The sequence below is a fragment of the Lithobates pipiens genome, unplaced genomic scaffold, assembly GCF_037356315.1.
Source record: "Lithobates pipiens isolate NorthernLeopardFrog02 unplaced genomic scaffold, aLitPip1_a1.2 Scaffold_28, whole genome shotgun sequence".
Classification (NCBI taxonomy): domain Eukaryota; kingdom Metazoa; phylum Chordata; class Amphibia; order Anura; family Ranidae; genus Lithobates; species Lithobates pipiens.
In genome coordinates, this window is record NW_027507789.1 from 82,337,409 (window position 1) to 82,355,834 (window position 18,426).

At 45.4% G+C, this 18,426-nt stretch overlaps 4 pseudogenes; all 4 read right to left on the minus strand.

The window, feature by feature from the left end:
- Window positions 1–2,098: 2,098 nt before the first annotated feature.
- Window positions 2,099–2,217, minus strand: LOC143937679 (5S ribosomal RNA; annotated as a pseudogene).
- Window positions 2,218–2,539: 322 nt separating this feature from the next.
- LOC143937766 (5S ribosomal RNA) lies at window positions 2,540–2,658 on the minus strand (annotated as a pseudogene).
- A 3,526-nt stretch (window positions 2,659–6,184) lies between these two features.
- LOC143936624 (5S ribosomal RNA) lies at window positions 6,185–6,303 on the minus strand (annotated as a pseudogene).
- Window positions 6,304–6,969: 666 nt separating this feature from the next.
- Window positions 6,970–7,088, minus strand: LOC143936827 (5S ribosomal RNA; annotated as a pseudogene).
- Window positions 7,089–18,426: the final 11,338 nt, after the last annotated feature.

Below are 18,426 nucleotides of genomic sequence, written 5' to 3' on the forward strand. Positions count from 1 at the left end.
ACAGCGACGCACATGACACCGGTGGTTGACTGGTGCCGGTGTTCTGCCATATACTGTCCGGCCATGATATAGTGTCCGCGCCGTACTGCGCATGCGCAGTATGGAGCAGACGAAGCTTCGGAAAATCTCCGAAGCTGAACGGCGCCTGCGCGGTGAGTGGAGGTGGTAGCCCCACCATCCAAGCGGACATAGGGTTGTGAATATTAGAGGGTCCCTCGCAGGCGAGCTTTGCTCGCCACGCTTCGGGCTCGGCCTCGCTGCGCTCGGCTCTTTTATATTCTTACTCTATGTCCACTTGGATAGTGGGGATAGAACCTGGACTCAGTGCGCAGGCGCCGTTCATGCTCGGCAATTTTCTGAATCTGTGTTGCTGTGTACTGCGCATGCGCAGTACACAGCGGTCACTATCCAATGGGGGACCATATGTGATAAGACACCGGCATGGGGAACTGAAGCTATGGGTCAAGCTAGAGCAGGAGATGGCGCGGGTTCCACTGGCTGGTATGCCTTGGGCGGGGAGGCCATTGGAGCCCTGTGTGACTACTCACCCGTTAATTGGCCCCTCGCTCGCCGAGATGGATAGTTTTTTTCACCTTTCCCACCTGACTAACTTCCCTTCTCCTATGACCCCAATTATTGGACATCCTAGATTCCCTCCGGGCCTGTCTGACCAGGCCTTTACCAGGCAAGCCCCGAAAGGGCTTCTGAGAGCAGCCCTATTTCTTGGACCCACGGGCTTGATTCCCATGGGGACCATACTGCTAGAGCAAGTACCTGTTGCATTGAATAGCTGGAGAGCTAGACAGCTAATCCATTTCCTCGGATCACTACCTAACCATTCGTTCTTCTCTAGACAGTTCCACCCCTTCGAGGAACTTTGCCTGGATGATGGCCCAATTCGTGGTTCCCTCTCTAGGTCCTACCAAATCCTGACAGACGCACAATCCTCCACGGATCCACCCTTCCTAGCTAAATGGAAAAGGGACTTACAAACTACATTCTCCAAACCACAGAAGGACAGAATACTCTTTTTCGCCCATAAGTCGTCACTCTGCAGTAAATATCAGGAGATCTCATTTAAGCTGATCACACGCTGGTATCGTACACCGGTGGTGTTGGCCAAAATATTCCCCGGTCAATCTGACCGCTGCTGTCGCTGTGGGCAACAGACTGGCACCATTCTCTACATTTTCTGGGAATGCCCTAAATTACAAACATTCTGGCAGCCTGTCCTGAGACTCATCCACAAGTTCACAGACATTTCCTTAGCCAATGATCCCGCAGCAGTTCTTCTCAATCTAACTCCTATGTCGAGAAAGCGTTATCATAAGTCCTTACTTAAACATCTCCTCAATGCAGCTAGGGCCTGCATCCCAAGTCAGTGGAAAGAGCAATCTGCTCCAATGGTGACCCAGTGGTTCGCAAGGGTAAATGATATTGAACGAATGGAAGACCTGACTGCCACAATGAGGGATAAAACATGGGAACAGATGGTTCTACTGGACCCAGTTTCGCTTTTCGGAAGAATACCTCCGTGAGACATAGTAAGCTCATGGTGATCGTTGGAGATCGCTGTTCCAAACGTTGGACAGCTGATGAGCTGGTGAGCCGAGCGCGTCTCTTGCTCCCTGGGAGGGGACCCCACCCTATCCACTCTACCCACGACACCCCCTTACCCCTTCTTTACCTTTTCTGCCATTTCCTTCCCCAATCTTCTCTTTCCCCTTCTCCCTCCTTTCAGTTCTACTATTTCCCTTCTTAACTCAAAAAAGGGAAAAGAAAATGGTATGTTCTGACCCCATTTGACTACTACACAATACTCTTCCCCTATCTATGGATATCTAAACTCTTCGAGGGTAGCAGGGCTAGTATCAATACTATTTTAAGTGATAGAGGATCCCAACGAGATGGAGCTTTAATCTCATCTTAATATGACCGCAAAGCTGTACACGTGCTATTCTCCTCAGACTTCTTACCATTGGCTCTGATATCCATGCAATATGATCGTTTGTTTGTAACTATTTGTATCACACATTCTGTGAAGTTGCCTTTGCATTGTATGTCGCATACTACTAAATAAAAAAAAAAAAAAAACAGAAGCCTATGGCACCTGGTATTCCCAGGCGGTCTCCCATCCAGGTACTAACCAGGCCCGACACTGTTTAGCATCCGAGATCAGACAAGATTGGGCGCTTTCAGGGTGATGGGGCCGTAGGTGATCTCTTCGGGCACTCTCAACCCTCTTGACAAATGCCAAGATGGTCACCTTGGGAAACAAGTGAAAAAAAAACAGGTCAATGTCAACAACATAAAAAGAAGAATACGGCACCTGGTATTCCAACGCCATCTCCCATCCAGGTACTAACTAGGCCCAACCCTTCTTAGCCTCAGAAAAGAGAAGAGATAGGGCTCTTTCAGGGTGATGCTGCTGTAAGCGATCTCTTTGGGCACTCTCAACCCTCTTGACAAATGCCAAGATGGTCACCTTGGGAAACAAGCAAAAAAAAGAAAACGAATCAACGCCAACAACATAAAAAGAAGCCTACAATAACTGGTAATCCCAGGTGGTCTCCCATCCAGGTACTAACCAGGTCCGACTCTTCTTAGCCTCCAAGATCAGACGAGATTGGGTGCTTTCAGAGTGATGTGGCCATAGGCAATCTCTTCAGGCACTCTCAACCCTCTTGACAAACACCAAGATGGTCACTTTGGGAAATAAGCGGAAAAAAAACAGGTCAACGCCAACAACATAAAAAGAAGTCTACGACACCTGGTATTCCCAGGCGTTCTCCCATCCAGGTACTAACAAGGCCCGACTCTATTAGCCTCCAACATCAAACGAGATCGGGTGCTTTCAGGGTGATGTGCCCGTAGGCAATCTCTTCAGGCACTTTCAACCCTCTTGACAAACGCCAAGATGGTCACCTTGGGAAACAAGCAAAAAAATAAAAATAAGTCGGAAGCTAGAGACAATACGGCCCGAGTCCTCAATTTAATCCATGCAGCGCATGTACAGGGAAGGCCCTTGCTTATGTTGTCAACGGACGCGGAGAAGGCCTTTGACAGGGTGGCCTGGCACTTTATGCAGGCCACCCTGGAACATATAGGTCTTGGCCCCAACATGATGAGCTGGGAAATGTCGCTTTACTCCACGCCATCGGCAGCGGTACGGGTGACCGAGTGGTGCTCGGACTCTTTCCCCATCACTAATGGGACGAGGCAGGGGTGCCCTCTGTCTCCCCTAATTTTAATTCTGACACTGGAACCACTTATGTGTCACGTTTGGAATGACCCGAATATTACTGGCATATCCAAACCCTCGGCACACCACAAAATTGCGGCGTACGCTGACGATCTAATTTTTTCCGTCTCCAATCCACACATTTTGCTTCCCAAAATACTTGCGTCTCTACAGCGACACGGCAGCCTATATGTATTGAATATATCGGTTCCGGATGGTGAGGCCAAGAGGCTCCGCTCCTCGTTTCCATTCTACTGGGCTGAAAAATCTATACGTTAACTGGGCGTTGACATCGCAGCGGATTTAGCGCAATTGTACCTGCTTAATTTTGTCCCTCTCCTGGATAGACTGAAATCTGATTTGGGAAACTGGCATGCTTTAACACTGACCTGGTTCGGGCGCTGTAATGCATTCAAAATGATGGCCCTCCCTCGGATCTTATACATGTTCCAGACATTACCGATCCGGTTACCCCCAATTTTTTTCAGACAACTGCAGGTGCTGCTCCGGGACTTTATTTGGGCGCGCAAACTGCCCAAAGCCCATTTGCAATTGCTTGCCAGACCAAAGGACAAGGGGGGTCTGGGTCTCCCAGATCTCAGACAATACTACAGAGTGACTCTGCTAGCGAGAGTCGTTGATTGGCATTGTAATGGCCCACACAAGCAGGGGGTGGAGATGGAGATTGAGGATGGATCCATTCCCCTATTGACCTCCCCGTGGCTCCTGTCCTCCCTACCAAAAGACCTCAGAGGTCACCCCGTAGTGGGAGCTACGTTGGCTGTTGTGCGGAGGTTGTTCCGCTGCACACACATTGCTCCCCTGCCATCACCAATGACTCCGGTTATAGGTAATCCAGACTTCCCACCGGGATTTACCAACAAGAAACTGCGACAGTTGACAGTGGTGGGGAAACAGCGTCTGGGAGAGATGTGGCCCACGGGAGGGCTCCCGACCACGCAAACTGTCGCCGAGCTTTCTGACCCTCCGCTTGACTTGTTTAGTGCTTATCAACTTCGTCACTTTCTTCTGGCCATACAAAGGGCCCCCTACACTCCTAGAGACCTGACACCCTATGAATCCATCTGTCACAAAAGGGAACCTGTGCGACACACCCTCTCCCTCCTGTACAACCTATTGAGTAGTCAGGAGGAGGAGTCAACCCCCACCATTTATCCACAAATGGGAGAGGGACTTTGGCATCACATTTACCCCACAACAGATAGGGAAGATCCTGACCTTAGTACATAAAGCTTCCATCGCAAACCAATATCACGATACAAGATAGTCTCACGCTGGTATAGAGTCCCATACCTTCTGAATAAAATGGATAGATCGATCCCGGATGTTTGTTGGAGGTGAAATTCAGATATGGGGACCATGGGACACCTTTTCTGGGCATGCCCGACCTTGAGGAACTTTTGGGTTCCCAGTAGTGTGCCTTCTACACTTGACCGAACAGCCTGTTCGAAAATACAAAAAAACCCTCACGATGCACCTCCTGAATGCCGCCCGGGCCTGCATTCCCGCACTGTGGAGGCAGCCTCAGCCCCCATCCAAGGTGCTGTGGTATTCCAAAGTCAATCATATTCTCCGGATGGAAGAATTGACCGCCACCCTTCACAACACTGAAGAGGCATTTAGTGTTACATGGAGGCCCTGGAGGTATTTTACTGTTACGCGAGACTACATTCGGGAGGTGAGCAGTGCCTCCGTCCCAGAAAACGACTGAACATCTAACGTTTACCTACGTAGGCCATGTCTGCCCTGGGTGGCATTCCCCCCCTCCCTTTTTGTCTTTATCTTTCTTTTTTTTCCCCGCCGCCATCCCCCCACCTCCTCTCTCTCCGTCTTTGCACTCTCTTCTTCCCCCGTCCTCCCTTTTGACTATGCCTTGTCTCCTTACTAGCCTTCGGGACCCAGAAGAACCCCAGGGTTCTGGACATGACCGGCTCATATTTTACTCTGGTTCACGTAGGTCATGATAAGCTGGCTCGCTGTGGTCCCAGTTGTTCTCCATGATTACATTTGTCCGAACGGAGTTGCACTAGTTATACTGTACTACATGTCGGAGGTGGGGTTTCTCTATTTTTTGCATGAAACTGTAGGACTCCCCTCTGAGAACCCAGAGTTATTTGGCTGCCTATTTTTTGTTAGCATGTAATTGTGACCCTGGCTCATGCTGTATGGTTGACTGTTATATTTATGTTGTTCTACTTAATAAAAGAATAATAAAAATTAAAAAAATAAGTCAATGTCAACAACTTAAAACTAAAGCCTATGGCATCGAGAAATCCCAGGCGGTCTCCCATCCATGTACTAACCATGTCCCAACCCTGCTTAGCCTCTGAGATCAAATGCACGCTCAACCCTCTTGACAAACGCCAAGATGGTCACCTTGGGAAACAAACAAAAAAAACAAGTCAACGCCAACAACATAAAAAGAAGCCTGCGGCATCTGGAAAACCCAGGCGGTCTCCCATCCAGGTACAAACCAGGCCCAACCCTGCTTAGCCTCTGAGACCAAACGAGATTGGGCACTTTCAGGGTGTTGTGCCCGTAGGCAATTTCTTTGTGCACTCTCAACCCTCTTGACAAATGCCAAGATGGTCACCTTGGGAAACAAGGGAAAAAAAACAGGTCAAAGCCAACAACATAAAAAGAAGCCTACGGCATCCGGAATTCCCAGGCGATCTCCCAATCAAGACACTAACCAGGCCAGATCCTTCTATGTCACCTGGTCTTCCCAGGCAGTCTCCCATTCAGGTACTAACCAGGCCTGATGCTGCTAAGCCTCTGAAATCAGACGAGATCGGGTGCTTTCAGGGTGATGTGGCCGTAAGCGTTCTCTTCAAGACACGCCCAACCCTCTTGACAAACGCCAAGATGGTCGCCTTGAGAAACAAGCGAAAAAAACAGTTCAAAGCCAACAACAAAAAAAGTAGCCTATGGCACCTGGTATTTCCAGGCGGTCTCCCATCCAGGTACTAACCAGGCCCGACACTGTTTAGCCTCTGAGATCAGATGAGATTGGGCGCTTTCAGGGTGATGGGGCCGTAGATGATCTCTTTGGGCACTTTCAACCCTCTTGTTAAACGCCAAGATGGTCACCTTGGGAAACAAGCGAAAATAAACAGGTAAACGCCAACAACATAAAAAGAAGCCTACGGCACCTGGTATTCACAGATGGTCTCCCATACAGGTATTAACCAGGCCGTACACTGCTAGGCCTCCGAGATCAGATGAGATTGTGCGCTTTCAGGGTGATGTGGCCATAGGTGTTCTATTTAGACACTCTCAACCCTCTTGACAAATACCAAGATGGTTATCTTGGGAAACAAGTGAAAAAAAAAAGGTCAACGCCAACAACATAGACCCTGGCGGTCTCCCATCTGACGCAGACCCTGCTTAGCCTCTGAGATCGGGCGCTTTCAGGGTGATGTGACCTCAGGCGAACGCTTTGGGACATACTCAAAACTCTTGACTGATGCTAAAATGGTCACCTTGGGAAACAAGCGAAAGAAAAACAGGTCAAAGCCAACAATATAAAAAGATTCCTACGGACCCTGCTTAGCCTCTGAGATCAGATGAGATCGGGCGCTTTCAGGGGAATGTGGCCGTAGGAGATTTCTTTGGGCACTCTCAGCCCTCTTGACAAATGCCAAGATGATCACCTTGGGAAACAAGCGGAAAAAAAAAAACATGTCAACGCCAACAACATAAAAAGAATCCTACGGCACCTGGTATTCCCAGTTGGTCTCCCATCCAGTTACTAATCAGGCCCGACAATGCTTAGCCTCCGAGATCAGACAAGATCAGGCACTTTCAAGGTGATGGGGCCATAGGCGATCTCTTCGGGCACTCTCAACCATCTTGACAAACGCCAACATGGTCATCTTGGGAAACAAGCGAAAAAAACCAAGTCATTGCCAACATTGGAGGCTAAGCAGGGTTGGGCAATCAGTTTCCTTGCCTGAAATAGGCATCTCAGAACTGCCATCTGGCTACTTCCCGGGTTTCCAACTCCTTCAACTAATCCCAGGAGACAATACTTCGCCTCCATCCTGGTGGAGGTTCCAACCACCCGATCAATGGTTCCTGTCACCTCTGTCCAGTAGCGGATCAATTTTGGGCCTCTCCAAAACATGTGCATCATGTCTCCCCTCATGTTCCCGCACCGGGGGCAACTTGCGTCCGGCCGTTCGGCCAAACTGAAAAAGTTTACGAGGAGCATAATAGGTTCTATATAATAAGAACAGATGTGACATCCTGTGTGAGGAGAGCCACAATTCACCACAGGCAGGATTCCTGTGGCCAATTATAGCTCGGGGGGTTTAGTACACACCCCACACTATATAAGGCCGCCAGCACGGCGGCCTTGTATAGTGTGTTGCGGTGGTCAGGGAAAGAGGACGATAGGCAGGGACAGTGTCTTTACTGCTTGGGAACCTAGCACTGTTACAGTGGGTGTTATGTGCCTCCTGCACAGTACACACCTGAAGCTACCCTTTATTACTGGTGTTCAATTTCTGCAATACATGCATCTGCAGTGCAGAAGTTAGAGTCGGTGTTGTGTGCCTCCTGCACAGTATACACCTTATTGCTGGTGTTCTGTTTCTGTAATACTGTTACAGTGCTAGGGTGTACAGAGAAGCTGGTATATATAGAAGACTACAGCATACAGAAGAAAGGCTAGTGAATACAGAATACAGGTTTCGTGTATGTAGATAGGCTTGAGTATACAGAGATGCTAGAGTAAACAGTGAGGCTGGGGTACACAGAGAGGCTAGTTTAAAGACAAATACAAAGATGTTAGTGTATATAGAGAGGTTAGTGTATAGAGAGAGTCGAGTGTATACAGAAAGGAAAGTGCATATAGAGAAGATAGTGTATACAGAAAGGGTATACATGAAGGCTGACATTCTATACAGAAGACTGGGTAGTGTATACAGAGAGTCTAGTGGGTACAGAAGACAGGCTGGTGTATTCTAGCTAGTTTTTACAGTCTAGTGTATACAGAAGACATAGAGCTTAGTGTATTCAGAGAGTCTAGTGTATACAGTCGGCGAGTGTATACATAAGACTGGCTAGTTTACACAGTGTTTACAGAGATGCAAGGGTGTACAGAGAAGCTGGTATATATAGAAGACTACAGCATACAGAAGAAAGGCTAGTTAATACAGAATACAGAAGACTCGTGTAGGCTTGAGTATACAGAGATGCTAGAGTAAACAGTGAGGCTGGGGTACACAGAGAGGCTAATTTAAAGAGAGGCTAGTATATACAAAGATGTTAGTGTATATAGAGAGGTTAATGTATAGAGAGGGTCGAGAGTATACAGAAAGGACAGTGCATATAGAGAAACTAGTTTATACAGAAGACAGGCTTGGGTATACATCCAAGCTGACAGTGTATACAGAAGACTGGGTAGTGTATACAGAGATTCAAGTGGGTACAGAAGACAGGCTGGTGTATTCTATCTAGTGTTTACAGTCTAGTGTATACAGAAGACAAGCTGTGGTATACAGAGGGTTTAGTGTATTACAGAGATGCAAGGGTGTACAGAGAAGCTAGTATATATAGAAGACTACAGCATACAGAAGAAAGGCTAGTGAATACAGAATAAAGGCTGGCTTCTACGGAGAGGCTACCACTACGGAGATGCAGAACACTACCTAGGGTATATAGAGAGGCTAGATTATACAGAGAGGCTAGTGCATAGAGTGAAGCTATTGTATATAGAAGCCTGGTTAGTGTATACAGAGAAGCTAGTGTGTACAGAAGAAAGGCTAGACAGGCTATAAAGAGAGACAAGTTTTTATAGAAGACAGTTTGGGGTATACAGAGATGCTAGTTTATACAGAGAGACTAATGTATACAGAAGACAGGCTAGGGCATACAGAAGACAGAAGACGGGCTAGTGTATTCAGAACATAGGCTAGTGTATATCGAAGACAGGCTATTGTATGCAGAAGACCGGCTAGTGTAAACATGCTGGTGTATATAGAGAGGCTAGAGAATTTAGAGGGTAGGCTAAGTGATAACAGAAGACAATCTGGGCTATACAGAGACATTTCATCATTTCATCTAGCTCACATCTCTAATGGAGTTTGTCTCATTGCCATGTTATGCCTTTTCATTCTTATGCTAAATATAGATCACTACACGATTTTAATCATCCACATCAAGCATGCAATAAAACTATCATACATCAAAATAAACCATGTACTCTTTTGCTCTATTTTGCATATTTGTACCGGGACTGTGATTATGTGACAGTCCTGACACACCATCCTGACTTATTTTTCTTTATTTCTTATTAGAAATGGAGAGTACTATCTCAAAATCCGCTTAAATCTATTCACTTCCATGAGTTCTACCTCTAATTGTACCTTAATGCAAAATGTTCACAAAACCATCCCTTTGCTACCAGACATGCTGCACATACTAAGAGTAATGTAACTATCGCTCTCTAACGATGTAAACAGTTTTATTGCTTTTCTGACATTGACCGAGTATCTCTGACATTAACTGAGTATCTCTCTGCACTATGATCTTAATAATAATAATAATAATAATAGGATTGTGTAATGCAAAGATCAACTAGTCTAATATAAGCTTTCTCATTGGTACCGGCATATCCTTTAAATTTAGACTAACGCAACTATTTCTCGGCCATTTTCAAGCTAAGCTTTCAATCTCTTACCTTTGAACAGCGATACTTCCTCCCTACAATATTAAGCCATTTAAATGTCCTATTGGTCGCCTATATTATACAACTCTTTGAAAAGCCTATATGTAGAGAATAAAACTAGTCTTACATCTTAATAAAACAGTTTTATTGCTCAACCAGTATCAGCTGTCATGACAAATAAACGTTTCCACTGTTTGACTCTATTTTCTGTATTACTTCTTTTTCTCCACCTTATCTGTCACAGTTAAAACACAGTGACAAAACATTTCTTTTTACCGCAGCAAAATGTGAGAAAAGCAGTATAAGCCGTCTTTCTGCCATATGCAACCATCTCTCGCTACCTCTATGCAATAGGATTCTCTTTCCAGTGGAAACGGAAAACAGTCAGTGTAAGCCGTCTTCGTGCGTAACAAAATTAGTGGAACGATTTACACGTTGGAATTTGCAAGCTACGTCAATTTACTGTTAAATAGAGTACCTTTGCATTTATCCCTTGACTTTGCAACTATCCCTTGATCCCTTTTGTGTATTCACTTTATCTCGACCTATATATAATGCCTCAATATTTTCCTAATTTGTTTTGCTATACTTATTATTATATTATAGAGATTACTAACTCTAAATCATTGTAAACCTAACCATAGTTATAATGTCTACAGCTAATTTTACGTTAAAGCAAAATTCACACAAAACCATCTTTTTAAAACCTTTACACATTAAGAGTAATGCAACCATCTCTCGCTACCTCTATGCAATAGGATTCTCTTTCCAGTGGAAACGGAAAACAGTCAGTGAAAGCCGTCTTCGTGCGCAGCAAAATTAATGGAACGATTTACACGTTGGAATTTGCAAGCTACGTCAATTTACTGTTAAATAGAGTACCTTTGCATTTATCCCTTGACTTTGCTACTATCCCTTGATCCCTTTTGTGTATTCACTATATCTCGACCTATACATACTGCCTCAAAATTTTCGTAATTTGTTTTGCTATACTTATTATTATTATTTTATAGAGATTACTATCTCTAAATCATTGTAACAAGTTATAATGTCTACAGCATTTTACGTTAAAGCAAAAGTCACACAAAACCATCTTTTTAAAACCTTTTACACACTGCACATTAAGATTAATGCAACCATCTCTCGCTACCTCTATGCAATAGGATTCTCTTTCTGACTCTATTTTGTGTATTACTTCTTCTCCACATTAACTGTCACACTGATAACCATTTGTAACACATAACACTTGCAACACATTTTTTAACAGCGGCAAAATGTGAGAAAAGCAGTGGGACGGTTTACTTGATTGAGAAGTGGTTGCAGTAGCAAAGCATAGCAATACAGTTTGATTACATTAATAACACATAATGCAACTATTTTACATTCATTTTACATTCACATCATGCATACATCCTAATGTAAGCTGTCTATCACTATTAATGTTCATGGTTACTGAAACATTATGCCGATGACCAGTGGAAACGGAAAACAGTCAGTGTAAGCCGTCTTCGTGCGTAACATAATTAATGGAACGATTTACACGTTGGAATTTTCAAGCTACGTCAATTTACTCTTAAATACCCTTTAGCTGCTTAGCTCACACTTTGCTGTATGTAGCCGCGTTTACATGTAAGTAACCAATGGGGATTGACATTTCATGTCCATCTCACATCTCTAATGCAATTTGTCTCTTTGCCATGTCATACTTTGCCAGTTATTATACTTTCTCATCCGATAGAAACCTAGGCGTTGCTGATATTTCATGATTACAGCAATCATCTCATCTTATTGCTATTCCGACATTCTGCCTTGGTATTACTTTGCAATGCTCTATTGAACAATGTAAAGGTAAGCTAGATATTTTGTGTATTTCCAGTTAAACTCGACCTGTATATACTGTCTCAATATTATCCTTTCTAATTTGGCTAAATTAGATTATAGAGTTTGCTATGTCTAAATCCAGGTTACCTACTCACCTTTATTACGTATACTGCTAATTTTAGGATAATACAAAACCATCTTATTGCTTCTTTACACGCTGCACATATTAAGAGTAATGCAATGCTACCGTGAACAGTTTAATTGCTCGGGATAACTTTTACATTTAGAGTAATGAAATGATTTCTCAGTTTTTTTGGAGCTACTGCAACTATCGCTTCCGATCTCATTTCGACTGCAATACTTAATCTCTGCTATTGCAGAATATTTAGCTGCTGACACGTAATTAACTTGATTGATAAAAACCTACACACGTTGTTGCTGTTATTTCACGTATTTCCACTTAAACTCGTTATAGTTATTTTGCTATATTTATTACTAGTATAAACAGATTACTATCTCTAAATCCTGGTAAACCAGCTCACACTAAACCATCTAATTTCTACCTTACACGCAGCACATATTAACATATTAACATTTAGCCGGTATAGTGAAATAGTAAACGAAATGTGTAGATCACTCATCTAATATCGTCTTTTCAGTGCTACCGGAACAACTTTTAAATTTAGAGTAATGCAACGATTTCTCAGTTTTATGAAACTACTGCAACTAACGCTTTGGATCTCTTTCCTGATAAATTACGCTCTGCAATATTAAGCCATGTAAATTGTCCTATTGGTCTGCTAACAATGCTATGTATAATAATACAAATCTTTTAAAAGCAATATCGTCTCACTGCAATACTTACACTCTGCATAATATATATGAATAATGCGAATAATGCTAATAATAAAGTCGTGTAAAACTCGGCTATAAGTAGAGAATAAAACTATCTTACATCAAAATAAACCATGTACTGCCAAACCAATAATGGCCAATTACTCAACGTCTATCAGTCAATGACTTAACAAAATAAACTTTAGCACTCTTTTGCTCTATTTTGAATAGTTGTAGTTCTCCACATTAACTGTCACATTGATATCACCACTGACAACACACCACTTTGTAACAGCACCAAAATATGAAAAAAGCATTTTACATGTTTCAGAAGTAGTTGCATTAGCAAAAAATAAAGTCCTGTTTTCTTTACACGCTAGCTTTTCTGTATACATGAATCTCTCTGTGTACACTAGCCACTCAATATAGACTAGCCTCTCTGTCTTCTGTATACAGGTGCCCGTAATCTATATACACTAGCCTGCCTTCTTTTTACAATAGTCTCGGTGTCCCAGCCTCTCTGCATACACTAGCCTCACTGAATTCCCCAGACTGTCTTCTGTATACACAAGTCTATCTGTAAAAAAAATAGCCGGTCTTCTGCATACTCTAGCCTCTCTGTGTAACACAGTCTCTCTCTGGATTCCCTAGCCTACATCTCTGCATACCCAGGACCTTCCTCTGTATAATCTAGCCTATCTGTATACACTAGCCTGTCTTTTGTACAAATTAGCTTCTCTGTAGCCGGTCTTCTGTATACACGAGCCTCACTGTCTACTATTGGTTGTCTTTTGTATACACTAGCATCTCTTTATACATTAGCTCTCTGTATACCCAAGCCTCTCTGTATACACTAGTCCACCGGTATACACTAGCAAGTCTGCATACACTAGCCTCTCTTTGTAACTCAACTTCTCTCTCTGTATACCTTAGCCTCCATCTCTGCATACCCAGGACGTTCTTCTCTATAATCTAGCCTATGTGTATACACTAGCCGGTCTTCTGTAGACATTAGCCTCCCTGTATAAACTAGCTGGTTGTATACACTAGTCCGTCTGTATACACTAGCAAGCTTGCATACACTAGCCTCTCTGTGTAACCCAGCCTCCATCTCTGCATACCCAAGACGTTCTTCTCTATAATCTAGCCTATTTGTATACACTAGCCTGTCTTTTGTACACATTAGCCTCTCTGTATAAACTAGCCGGTCCTCTGTATACACTAGTCCATCTGTATACACTAGCAAGTATGCGTACTCTAGCCTCTCTCTCTCTGTATACCTTAGCCTCCATCTCTGCATACCCAGGACGTTCTTCTGTATAATCTAGCCTATCTGTATACAATTGCCTGTCTTTTGTACACATTAGACTCTCTGTATAAACTAGCCGGTCCTCTGTATACACTAGTCCGTCTGTATACACTAGCAAGTCTGTGTAACCAAGCCTCTCTCTCTGCATACCCTAGCCTCCATCTCTTGCATAAACCAGGACCTTCTTCTGTATAATCTAGCCTATCTGTATACACTAGCCTGTCTTTTGTACAGATTAGCCTCTCTGTGTAAACTAGCCGGTCTACTGTATACACTAGTCCATCTGTATACACTAGCAAGTCTGCATACTCCTGCCTCTCTGTGTAACCCAGTCTCTCTCTCTGTATACCCTAGCCTCCATCTCTGCATACCCAGGACGTTCTTCTGTATAATCTAGCCTGTGTTTTGTACACTTTAGCCTCTCTGTATAAACTAGCCGGTCTTCGGCATACACGAGTCTCTCTGTATACCATTGGATGTCTTTTGTATACACTAGCTGCTCTTTATACATTAGCTCTCTGTATACCCAAGCCTCTCTATACACTAGTCCGTCTGTATACACTAGCAAGTCTGCATACACCAGCCTCTCTTTGTAACCCAGCCTCTCTCTCTGCATACCCAAGATGTTCTTCTCTATAATCTAGCCTATTTGTATACACTAGCCTGTCTTTTGCACACATTAGCCTCCCTATATAAACTAGCCGGTCTTCTGTATACACTAGTCCGTCTGTATACACTCTAGCCTCCATCTCTGCATACCCAGGACGTTCTTCTGTATAATCTAGCTTATCTGTATACACTAGTGTATACAGACAGACTAGTGTATACAGAGGACCGACTAATGTGTACAAAAGACAGGCTAATGTATACAGATAGGCTAGATTATACAGAAGAACGTCCTGGGTATGCAGAGCGCTCAGCTTCAAGGTATGGCCAACGTGAGTAATATGAGGGACACTCCTCACCCCCGCCCCCACCTACCAGATCTGAGTTTCATCCCCTTGCCCTCTCTGCCCCGGTCATCTGGTGGCAGTTTTATGCACTCCCTGGCCCCCACCCATTCATAATCCTTACCGACCTTTCTTTCCGCTGCTCACAGGAACACACTGAATGACTTGTCTAATTAACCAACTTGTACAAGACACCGCTATCCTCCTGTCTGACACCGGTCCCCCTTGGAGGCTTTACCCCTCACTTTTTGGGTGGTCCCTGCCTCTCCCTGGATGCTCCACATATACCACAACGACATTGTCAGAGGGGCACCACTTGACAGGACACGGGGCTTTCATTCCGGTGCCATCTCCCATTGGAGGAAGGGATGATGGCCCCAACCCCTTGGCAGCAGGTTCTTTCATGTACAGACCAGGGCGGCTCATCTTCCCTTCTGGAGTCTTGACCTTAGATGGGGGAGTTGCACTTTGGGGGGTCTGAGTGATACCTAATGCGCTGTACTGGAAGGGCTTGACATTCCCGCATATGTGTCCCCTCCCCCTGGATGCGCCCCTTGTCCCCCCCTCTGACTCCCACCTACTCTTTGCTGACATTGCCTTCTGCAGCTTTCGGGGACCCTGGATGACTTATTTATTGAGCCTATTGGTACGAGACACTGCTTCCCTCCAGGGTGACTCTGGACCCCCCTGGAGGATTTACCCCTTACTGTTTGGGCGGTCCCAGCCTCCCTCTGGATGCTCTACACAGCCCCCGATGGCGATGCAGGAGAGACACTAATTGGCGGGCCCCAGGACTGCTGCTCAGGTGAAGTCTCCCGTTGGATGGAGGGATGGTGGCCCCAGCCCCTTGCCTGCCGGATTTTCCATGCACCGACCAGGGCTGCTCCTCTTTCATCTTGATGTGGTGACCATGGAGGGGAGGAGTTGAAATTTATGGGGTCCGGGTGTTTGCTGGTGGGAGTGCGCTAAAGGACTTGACATTTCTGCATGTTTGTCCCCTCTCCCCTGTTTCCCCCTCCCTCCCCCCCCTTCCCACCCCCCCCTTCCCACCCTTCCCTTCCCTCCTTTCCCTCCCCCTTTCCCCCTTCCACTCCCCCTTTCCCCCCTTACACTCCCCCTTTCCCCCCTTCCCTGCCCCTTTTCCCCCCGGGGCGTGGACGGGGGAGAGGGGGGTAAGGAGAGGACAATCTGCCAAAGGGAGAAATGCATTTGTCCGGGGACTGCATGTACTTTAGGGGTATGGGACGGGGGGTGGTGGATCCCATTCTGTGATGCCTTTTCTGTTGTGACGGGCTCCCTCGTGCATGCCTATGTTTAGGGCGAGCCGAGGAGACCCCTCAGTGCTGACAGTTATATGCTCTACCTCTGTTTTGGTTATACTATTGTTTTTTGTTTCTTTGATGTTACTGATTGTCTTTTATTTGCATACCGGTATCAGACGTGACATTTACCACTGCCGGGACTGGGGGGACTAGGATTCGGGGGCTCCCTCTCCGACCTGTCTACCCAATAACCCAAGTAGGACAGCGCTTTAAACCCAGTGTACATCTGGTAAGCGCTATAGCATAATTGTGCTGTTTTAGTATACCCTTCCTGTACTGTTGAGTGCGGACAACCCTTAATTTCCCTCTCCCCCTGGGGTTGAGGTGCCCGGCCTCTTTTTCCCTTTACCTTTCCTTCCATTTGCCCTTCCTTTCTCCCCCTTAGTTCCCGCCATGCATTACCTACCCAAAACCTACCTTGGTTCAACTTTCTTTGCTTTTCTCTGATGTCCCCCTCCCCCTCCCCGAGGAGCGATGGCAGACTCAGTCAAGGTCACCTCTCTAAACGTTAAGGGACTGAACTCCCCTGAAAAATGGTGGATCCTCCTGTGAGAACTGAACACATCCTGTACTGATGTGGCCTTTATACAAGAAACACATTTTAAAAATACTAGCCTCCCCTTTCTATGGTCGAGATCCTTCCCTAAGGTCTACCACTCTACTAACCCCTCCTCTCCATTCTGATCTCTAGCAGGCTCCCCTGGGTTCTCCAGGATTCTCTGGTGGACCCTGGGGGCCAATATCTTTTTCTTAGGGGCCACATTGGAGAGCGCCTTTTTACATTTGCCACTGTGTACGCTCCCAATGATCACCAAGACACGTTCCTCAGAACTACCCTGCACAGATTATGTGACTTTCGGGAGGGCCAATTGATATTAGGTGGGGACTTTAATGTCCCCTTTCGCCATCGGTTGACACTTCTGCCTCTTGCTCCTCGCTCCCTACCCCTCACCTAGGTCTCTATTCTGGCACCTTAATGAGAGCCTCCTCCAGATACCGTAAGTTTTAGCAGATGTGACCAGGGAATTGGACCTTTATTTCCAAGAAAACTAAAGCAGGACTGTGACCCGGGGATAATTTGGGAGGCTCACAAGTCAGTACTCCGCAGGGTACTTATCAGGCACGGGGCGCGCATCAAACGAACACGGAAGGAACAGCTTGCTAATCTGTTTCGTGAACTTGCCTCTGTGTAAGCGAAACATAAACATACCCCCTTACGGACCTTAGAGATTGAATTGGGGACACTCCATACCCATATTGCTGTCCTACTCCATTATAAAGCGAAAGCGGCACTCCAGTTTTGTCGTAAACTGACGTAGGAATCAGAGGACACATGCAGAAAAATCTTAGCCAGGTCGGTAAAGGAGTTGAAATTTGGCTCTTACATACCACAGTTGATAGATGAGAATGGCCAGAGGGCCTCTACCCCAACCCAAATAGTCGAAGTCTTTGAAAAATGTTACTCTGATCTCTACAACCTGCCCGATTCAGGGTCTGGACAGGACAATATAGACAGATATGTAACCGGTTCTGGTCTACCAACCCTCTCATCGGAATCACGGGAGTACTTGGAGGACCCGATCAAACTGGAAGAAGTCCAGACGGCCGTGGGACCTCCGAAGGTGGGTAAGGCTCCGGGCCCTGACGGATATACCGCACAATACTTTAAGACCTTCCTCCCTATTCTCGGCCTGCGCTTGGTGAATTTATTTTCCTGAGGATACCCTTAGAGCCCACATCTCGTTGATAACTAAGGAGGGCAAGGACCCAGGCCTATGTGGGAGCTACAGACCCATTTCCCTCCAAAATTCGGTCCTAAAACTATTCTCTAACTCCTCGCCACGTGATTGGCACATTACTTGTAGTCCCTTATACATATTGACCAGTTAGGTTTTATTCCCACCAGGGAAGATAGGGACAACACCACTAAGGTGCTTACCCTGATCCGTAAAGCAAAGTCATCTGGGACCCCTTGTCTTTTCATGAGTACTGATGCCGAGAAGGCTTTTGATCGGGTCAAATGGACATTAATGTTCTCGGTCCTTCGCCATATAGGTCTGAGTGAACGGATGCTGGCATGGATAAGTAAGATATACTCACGTACTTACATTCCACCGGACATCGCGCGTACGTTTATGTTGAACTTCCCCCCACCCCTTGTCACTAAGATCCGCAGTTTGCTTCACGGGTGGCATTCTGGCCTCCATTCCTGGTTCAGCAGATGCAATCTCATTAAAATGAACATACTCCCTAAA